General features: G+C 40.4%; 1 protein-coding gene and 1 long non-coding RNA gene across 2 annotated transcripts in view; one reads left to right on the top strand and one right to left on the bottom strand.

Moving 5' to 3' along the window:
- The window catches only part of LOC137623247 (uncharacterized), a 234,255-nt gene that overhangs the window by 92,014 nt on the left and 132,241 nt on the right, over positions 1–10,000 (bottom strand). The window lies entirely within an intron of this gene.
- LOC137623245 (transient receptor potential channel pyrexia-like) overlaps positions 4,274–10,000 on the top strand; it is a 64,175-nt gene continuing 58,448 nt past the window's right edge. The window contains exon 1 of the mRNA XM_068353993.1: positions 4,274–4,719. The gene's annotated coding sequence lies outside the window, so the exon portion shown is untranslated. The remainder of the gene's footprint in view (positions 4,720–10,000) is intronic.

Below are 10,000 nucleotides of genomic sequence, written 5' to 3'. Positions count from 1 at the left end.
ATTTTGTTTCTTATATTGTTTGCCTCCAATACCTAGCATTATATACCTAGCAATATTTATCAATTTATTTACTGATAGGCATTAATTTTATTAATATTGTGTTTCTTGTTTGAATATTTATTAAAAAATTCATAGTTTAATGTGAAGTTGTTTAAATTATCTTAGACCTAAATTTGTTAATGTTACTGGATATTAGCACACTTTCCATGCCTCTCTCTCTCTCTCTCTCTCTCTCTCTCTCTCTCTCTCTCTCCTCTCTCTCTCTCTCTCTCTCTCTCTCTCTCTCTCAAACTTTCATCGTCGACTACCCTAATCATGGTTAAGACGGTCCCGGGGTAATCCTTGTTAATCCTTGTCAATCCGTAGTGTTGTCGGTTCCAGTGTGACCTTAGCTTTACGTTTACGTTGTTCGACTCAACAACTTCCATAAGTATCGACTTTGAAATGTAGATGCATATAAAATTTTATATTCCTTATACTGTAATTTTTGAAAAATAAAATGAGCTGGTATAAAGCACAACTAAAATAAAGAGTTAGAATGAAAATGTAGCAAAAGAAAAATAATTACCATTTGTACACGATGCGTCCGGAAACACAATCATCTCTACTTTCGTATATGCTCTCCCTAATCTATAAATCAATCAAATAATTTGATAATGTAATAGAACAGATTCTATTTAACAACAATCAATAAAAGACAAGGTGTATATAAACGCAAAACCAAACTGTTCGAAAATCGTTGATAAATCTGTCGATAGCCAAATAAATTGGTGTAAAAATAAAAGACCCGTTTCCGATGAAGTACAGTTGGTGTTATTTTCGAATCTCTCTCCTCTTGTTCCAGAAGCAAGATCCATGAAATTGCCAAGAGATAATGGAAGGCGGAAGGAGGTTACCAAATCGTTAAGGGGCTCTTCTCTAGTTGTAATACCAGTCAGGATTCTCTGCTATTCTAAAAACTACACTTATACTGTACATTACACACTTGAGTTCCCTAACTCGGCATGGATAACGAGAGGCTCGTTGGAGATAATTTGGAAAAATATACAATGTACAAGTGTGTGCATGGGTTATAAATCAGTCTGGCAGATACAAATGTCTGTAAAGGATGTGAACGATTAATACAATGAATTTTTACCGGAGATTATTTTGAACAGCATACCTAATTCATAAAATATTCACTACTGGATATTGTATAGCGTTTATAACTAATAAGAAAACGTGCCTTGATTGTTCCTCCCCTGCTATGAATCGAACTAGGAATATAAAAAGGAATAAATCATTACGTGGATTGATCTTTTGAAAAGTGTTTGCTGATCGTGCAGGTAATGCTACTCTCTTTGCATTAAATCATTCACCGGCATATGGAACGGCATAAAGACCGGACATTGTCGAATCTCTTAACACCAGCAGAAATTAGTACTGTTTAATTATAGAAAAATAGGTGATACCCTAGTATTTCCATCAGTCGCCGTACTGGAAGAACTAAAAAGACGATCCAGCATTTGATTTAATACGTGCAGTCTTCGGGATTGATTGATTGATTACAAGTTTTCTGGCATCCTGACATCTAAGGTTATTGATGCCAAGAGCTCGGAAATGCTATTAGTAGAATCCCAGCGCATATGAATGTTTAATCAATTTTCTGATGCGCAGATATTTCGAATATTCTTAAATATTCTAACAATCAATGCTGATATGATCAAATGACTTCAAAGGGGAACCTAAGTCAACACCACTTACGTCAAACTTAAGTAGGATATTTCATGAAATATTAGAAGACAAATGACAAAGCTATAATGCCGCAATTATTTTTACTACTTGTGTACGCGACCCGTCAAAAATGACTGCTATTTATTTAGATAGATAAGTACACACACGAACACATACTCAACCCTTGCCACTCCTTCCCCTTTTCCTAACAATCCTCAGGTTCAGCAATTTGTAGGAGTTTTGGTTTCCGAGCATACCCCTTGGTGTAGGCTACCCCTCTAACCAGGGTATGACTAATACCCCTTGAAGTAGGCTACCCCCTCTAACCAGGGTATGACTACTCCATTTCACCCTGATGCTCAGCGTGAAAGGAAAAAAAAATAATAGTAGGTTGGCCAGGGCACCAGCCATTCGTTAAGATACTACCGCTAGAGTTATGAGGTCCTTTTGACTGGCCAGACAGTACTACACAGGATCCTTCTCTCTGGTTACGGTTCGTTTTCCCCTTTGCCTAAACCCACACACACACACACTGAATAGTCTGGCATATTCTTTGCCTATTCTCCTTTGTCCTCATACACCTGGCAACACAGCTTACCAACAATTCTTCTTCACTTAAGGGGTTACTGCACTGTAATTGGTTGAGTGGCCACTTTCCTCTTGGTAAGGGTAGAAGAGACTCATTAGCTATGGTAAGCAGATCTTCTAAAAGGACACTACAAGAGCAAACCATTGTTCTCTTGTCTTGGGTAGTGACATAGCCTCTGTACCATGGTCTTCCACTGTCTTCCGGTTAGAATTCTCTTGGCTTGAGGGTACACTCGAGCACACTATTCCATCTTATTTCTCTTCCTCTTGTTTGGTTAAAAGTTTTTTTAAGTTTATACAGGAGACATTTACTTAATGTCGTTACTCTTCTTAAAATATTTTATTTTCCTTTTTTCCTTCCCTCACTGGTCTATATTCCCTGTTTGAGCCCCTGGGCTTAATAGCATCCAGCTTTTCCAACTCGAGTTGTAGCTTTGCAAGTAATAATAATAATAATAATAATAATAATAATAATAATAATAATAATAATAATAATATAGCTAGACACTTGCTCTTCATTATATAGGATAGGATAATCATAGTTTTCTCTACTATAATATTCATTTCCAAGATTATTTTTTTTTTCTATTTATGCAGTCGGTCACATTTGAAAACCATGCTAGCTTTATAAAGGATTGTCCAACACGTGCGTCCAAGACAGGAAAAAACATAGAGAGAGAGAGAGAGAGAGAGAGAGAGAGAGAGAGAGAGAGAGAGAGAGAGAGAGAGAGAGAGAGAGAGAGAGAGAGAGAGAGAGTATACCGAGGTAATAAAGTGTGTATTTATAGATATGAAGATAACATACGGTTCCTTCTAAGAATAAATAGAGCGTTGAGATTAGAAAGTCATGCTTCTTTTTTCTGTGAATAAACTAGTCCAAGATATAATTACTTCGCGTATGACTTTCTTAATAATTTTTGTACTATTTTCGCTTTGAACCTTTAGAGAAAGGCAATATTTCTACTTCTTAATAAGTTCATTACATCGATTACCAACGCCCCCCCCCCCCTTTCAAAGAAAAAGATAAAACGTTTATATTTCTTCCTATCTAATAAAAAAAATTGAGCGCGAAACTATCACAAATGTTAATACGTTTGCGCACCCTATATAGAGAACATATAAATAGTCGAAAATGCGTTTTCCATTTTCCGCCCCCCCAATGAACCGTTATAGTTCTGGACAGTTTACCTTGCGGTGCCAATCGAGCGGTTCCTTCCAGGCGGTGATTTAGTCTATGACCCCGTGAGCTAGTTTAAGAAGCATCGTGGAATAGAGAGAAAACAATGACGTTGCCATGACGTAAAAGACCAGCTCCGTGGATCTCTAGTCATCTGCCCCAGGGGTATCTTTCGAATTGTAACCACCCTTGGAATGAATGTTACTTGCTAACGTTTCAGTCATGAGTTTTTGTAAATAAAATTTGACGTACCTTGGAGATCCCAGGGTACTAAAAGCTGTTGTAATTTGTGGTACGAAATCATCCCGTTAGTAAGTTGGCGGGAAGTCATGAACGCTGATAGCTCAATATAACGAGGTTCGACGACCATGTGTGACGTCACACTGCGATTTAATCAGGAGTAATTGTGAAAATACCCTAAAAGCACTACTAAACACGAATAGATTTGACACCAGGCAGTCATTATTTACCTATTTCCTAGAAGGTTTGTCCGAAAATAACAAAAAGAAAAAAAAATAGAAAACATGACCTGCGGTTGGTAGCTTGACAAACTGATTTTGGCACCGCCTTAGTCTTCGGTTTCATCCAAACACCCCCATTCATCTGACAAACATTCAACCATTCATCAATTAGTTACTATGTGCCTCCCTTTTGAGATTACAATTATGATATTGGGTTGATAATAAATATGAGGAATGCGAAAGCAAATCTCCGATAGCCATTGAAGAGGATACGAACAGGAAAAGGTCAGGACTTGCCAACCGGAGAGGAGATCCTTCCCATTCCTAACTAGGAGGAGTGAGTTCATTCCAGTGTTGTCTCAGAGCGACAGATGCTTTTAGTAAGGAGTGGACGGATTAAAGTGATTGTAGCGGGTTGTTATTAAAATGTTTTTGTCTGTAAACAAAGTAAAATCATGAAAGCGATCGATGGAAAAGGACGATATATTACCCCGAAAGTGTTCTGATAAGTTAAATTGAAAATAATATCTTCGTAAGAAAATAGTTATTTTTTGCAGTTATTCCTCTGCAATTGGAGGACCACAGAGTGAAAAAAAAAATATTGTGTACCCGATGACCTAGTCGGTTAAAGTTCTAATTTGGACCAAACTTACAGGCTGTGTCATTAGGCCTACAGAAAACAAGTGTTTATTAACCCGAAAATATATACATATAAAAAGCCTTACTGTTATTTGAGCATAACGTCTAATCCAGTGACACGGATAACAAGATATGACAAAGGTAAGCTAGTGATATACTTAAAATCACATTCTTCACACATACAGTATATACACTATATATATATATATATATATATATATATATATATATATATTATATATATATATATATATATATTACTATATATATATATATTATATATATATATATAATATATATATATATATATATATATATATATATATATATATTATATATATATGTGTGTGTGTGTGTGTGTGTGTGTGTTTGATAAATTTTGCACATTTGAAAGTGTTTTTCATATTCAAATAAGCCATATACTTTTGATACATTAATGTCTGGATTCTCTTAACGACCTCGGGATCGGAGCCCCAGGCGAAATCACACAGACAATAGCTTCTAACCGACCGGGAATCGAACCCTGGTCCAGGAAACTGGTATGAAACAGTGACATAACTAACCGACCGGGAATCGAACCCTGGTCCAGGAAACTGGTATGAACAGTGACATACTACTTGGCGACGAAGTGATATGTCACTGTTCATACCAGTTTCCTGGACCAGGGTTCGATTCCCGGTCGGTTAGAAGCTATTGTCTGTGTGATTTCGCCTGGGGCTCCGATCCCGAGGTCGATAAGAGAATCCAGACGGTAATGTATAAAAAATATATGGCTAATTTATATATATATATATATATATATATATATATATATATATATATATATATATATATATATATATATATATATATATATATATATATATATATATACATATATATATACATATATATATATATATATATATATATATATATATATATATATATATATATATATATATATATATGAGTGTGTAAGAATCTATGTACCTTCCCACGGATACCTCACGTGGAACATATGAATTATGGTTAAGCTCGGCATATTTTGTTCAGGAAAGAATATAAATCAAATCCTTTGTATTACATTTTCCCTCTGATTATTTTCGTTGTTGTTTCCGGTTTTATTTGTTTAGTGTAGGGTTATACTTCTATTTTCATTGTGTAATACTAGTGTACGTGACCTATCAGAAATGACGTCTAAATATTCAGCTATTATGTGAGCGAGCAGTTAGGTTGTAACTAAGAGGCGAGGTTAATGCAACTGCGCTTAATCAAACAACCATCAAGTTGATATACATGGACTTACGAGCAATAACGTCACCAAATTTCAAACTTAATCAAACATGAGCTAGCATGCTTACAAAGATTGGTCTATTAATAGTGCGGGGAAGAGCGAGTGATAAGATTAAAAAATAAAAAAAAAGTAAACAGTTACAGCCTACGAGCGAGTATGAAACGCATGGCTACCCCCAAAATATGACATACATGTGAAATAGGGTGCCCTGCTTTAGAGAGAGGTACAGAAGGCAGGTCCCTCTGGCAGGGAGATATGCAGGTTTTAGGCGATCATTGGAGACCAGTCGTCTTTGCCCCGAATATTAATTAAGAATGCTTTCAGCGTGCAACGGATCAAGGAGGCGTTAGTGGTGTCTTGCTAATGTCATTGCCCAGTAGAACATGCGTTTGCTGAGTGCAGATCTGTCGGTAAATGTTGCTTTGTAGGGGGCTTGTAAGTCTGGCGGCATGGAGTAAACTTTCAAACAACGTGACAAGGTGCTGGAGAATATCGGGAGGAGGTTGCAGATGGAAAAAATTCTGCAGGGACGACTAACAGGTCGCCATACACCATTTCAGTTGCCGAGATTTTCAGGGCATCTTTAGGAGTGATCCTTAGTCCCCAGGAGGACCCAGGGAAGCTGTGTAAACCAGTTGGAGTCCTTGCAGCAGGAAATCAAAGCTGCTTTAAGGGGTGTGATGAAAACATTCATCCATTCGGTTGGCAGCGGAGTTGTAGGCAGTTGTCTGATGTATGATTCCCAGAGATTCGCTTCGCTAATTGATGTCCACAATTGAGAGGTAGAAGTGATACCCCTGTCAGAATTAATATGCTCTGTGATATCAAATCTCTCTATCCATCCTGAGAGTAAAGCAGGTGTACATGAGGTGGACGTTGCTGTTTCCATGGGAATGGCTTCAGGCCAATAAGTGGAGCGGTCGGTGATGACGGTGAACAGGTAGCGATGTCAATGTGATGTGGGTAGGGGACCTACTACATCGACATAAATGTGGACAAGGCGATGCCGAGGTTGAGGAAAGGTACCTAGACTACTCCTGAATCCATGTGTCATTGTATTTTTGAAATTTGGCATGAAGTACAGGCGCATCCTTTGTAATGCCATGCCAAATGAAATTTGTCTTCAATAGCTGTGCAGCATTTCGGCACGAGGGATGTAAAAGGCCAGGAATGAAATCAAACACCTGTCGGCACATGGGAGCAGGTATCCACGATCTATGTCTACCAGTACCGATGTCACAGAGGAGGGTGGCGTTGAAATCATCGAGGGGGATGTCTACCAAACGAATGGATGTGCAGGATGTCCTACCCGCTTGGTGCTCAGGATCTTTTTGTTGGGCTTCTGTCAAAGTGTTATGATCCAATTACAAGTGAGGGGCAGCCAATGTGTTTCTTGACAAGGCATCAGCAACGGGACTCATTTTCCCAGGGAAATGTTGAAGGGAGTAATTGCATTCAGCCACAGCAGTGAGATGTTGGCATTGATGGCGGACCAGGGGTCAGACTGTTGAGTAAAGGCGTACACTAGATGCATGTGGTCCATTCGGACAACGAAGGGTGTAATTTCCAAGAAGTGGTGAAAGTGATGGACAGTGCACCATTCAGCAATTCACGGTCGAAGGTAGAGTAGCCGGATTCCGCCTTGGACAGTTTTCTCCTGAAGAAGGCCAATGGGTAGGGCGAGCAATTGACCATCTGCTTGAGTACTGCACCAATAGCAATGTTGTTGTCATTGGTGAGGGAAGGAGAGGTGCATCTGGCATGGGAAAAGTGAAAGCAGCAATGGTTGACAGCGCATACTTTGTGTTGCAGAAGTGTGCTTCTTGAAGAGGACCCCACTTCAGGTGTTTTGGCTTGCCCTTGAGGGAGGTGTAGAGAGAGGCAAGAGTGGCAGCGATGGGTGGTAGGAAACTGTGATAATAGCGGTCGAGGATGTGGGGAAGTTCTGAACGGTTGCTACCTTGTCAAGGAGGTGGTGGACTTCTTCAGGAGTGATGCGGTGCTTTAAGAACGATACTTCATTGGTGCTAAAGTGCACTTGTCGTACCGGATTACAAGGCCATTCTGTTGTAGGCAAGCAAGCAAGATGCGAAGGTGACGGAGGTGCTCCTTTTTGGAGGACGAGAACAAAAGTATGTCATCCACGTATCATGCACAGAAGGGGAGGTCCCCTAAGATGTAATTCACGAGGCATTGAAAAATACCCCCAGCTTTACGAAGGCCAAAACAGGAGTGATTGAAGTTGTATGTACTGTATGGGGTGGTGATGGCAGTCTTGGGGATGTCTTCTGGGTTCATGGACACCTGATAATACCCCTTTAGGAGGTCAAGTGTGGAAAAAACCTTTGCTCTGTGCAAGGAGGTCATGTTTGGGAGGGGGTAGGGATCTGGTTCTGTCTACGTGATTAGGGGCTTGTAATTCACACACAGGTGCAGAGAGCCATCTTTCTTCAAGATGATGTGTAAGGGTGACAACCATGGGCTTGAGGCCTTTTGGCAGGGGCTGATTTCTTTGATTTCAGCAAAGGTTTGTTTAGCTGCTGCCAAATTATTGGTGCCAGACGCCTGAATCTGGCAAACACTGAGGGCCCCATCATCTTGATATGGTGATAAATACCGTGCTTGGCGGGGACTGTGGGCGTTTGATGAAGTTCTGGAAGGAAGACTTCCAGGTACGACGTAAGAAGGTGGGCGTAGGCGTCCATAAATACACTGATGTGGAGAGCTAGGTCGGAAGGGGCAGGTTGGAGAGGTGTCTGGGAAATCTGCGTTGATTAACTGTCGGTGAGCAACATCAAACAGGTGGTGGAAATGAGAGAGGAGATCCGTACCGACGATTGGCAATGTGACGTCAGCAATGAGAAACTTCCAATTATATCTGGTGCTTCCAACTGATAATGTGAGTGTTTTGTAAACATGGTTGGATATGGTAGCTCTGTTGGCAGCTACCAGAGGGATGTTGGCAGACTTAGGCAGATAACGTCGTGTCTTGGAGAGTGGCCTTGACAGAAGAGAACAGCAAGTACCCGTGTCTACCAAAAAACACACGCCCATACCTGCATCATGTAAAAATAAAAGATTAGTGACAGGGGAGGCCCACCGACACAAGAGATGGCCTACTTACATTTTTTGGGCCACTGACAAACATTTACACATTTCTTCACAATAGCCCCAAATATAAAGTGGTAGTAGCATAACTGTGGGCAATGGGCGTCACTAAGTGGCTGGAGAGGTCGTTGGTTGGGACGTAAGCGAGGCACGAGGTGGGCATTTGTGTCCTACAGCATTCACGTCGGTTTCAGTCGATGTTGAATAGTTGTCCACTTCGTCAGGAATGGAGGCGTTGATGGATGTATGGCTGTCCATATGGGCGTCAACTTTGTCCTTCATGGGCAAAATATCGACATCGGGATAGCGCGAGTAGATTTGGGTAGGCACCATATCCAAATGACATGAAGTAGATTCACTTCACAAGGAAAGACATCTGCAATAGGTTGCAGGAGAGCAATACTAGTCATTTCCCTGAGGGCGAGCAAAGCCTTTAGGTCCCCAAACAGCTGTTGAGAGAGATGAAATATCTTGGATATACGGGCGGCTGGTGCTGGCGAGTACTGTTTCAGGAGGTATGTTTTGATGGCGTCATACACTATTGGGGTGTCCCCTTGTTCGCAAAGCCAGCCATAAATTTTTGGGAACATGTCCTCTCAGGGATTGTCAGGAGGAAATAGTATGTTTAACTGCTTGATCAAGTCACGCCCTTGATGCAAAACTGGACTTCGGTAGGCTGGAACCAGGCAAATGCTTCTCCACTGACGAAGGGCGGCAGTTTCATTACGACGGCATGTATGGAAAAGTCAGGTTTGGTGGGTGGCATCATCAAACAGTAGGGCACAGCAGTGAGGGAGTGTCCCCCGGTGGTCACTAATTGTGCGAGGGAGCAGTTAGGTTGTAACTGGGAGGCAAGTTGATGCAACTGAAATTTAATACACAATCATCAAGTTTATATACACGGACTTACGAGCACGAACGTCACAAAAATTTTAACATAATCAAACATGAGCTTACATGCTTACACAGGTCTATTAACAATACAGGGAAGAGTGATAAAAAAAAGATAAAAAAGGAAAACCGCTACAGTGTACGTGC

This window comes from Palaemon carinicauda, chromosome 30 (assembly GCF_036898095.1).
Source record: "Palaemon carinicauda isolate YSFRI2023 chromosome 30, ASM3689809v2, whole genome shotgun sequence".
NCBI lineage: Eukaryota > Metazoa > Arthropoda > Malacostraca > Decapoda > Palaemonidae > Palaemon > Palaemon carinicauda.
This window is presented reverse-complemented; position numbering and strand designations above follow the sequence as displayed.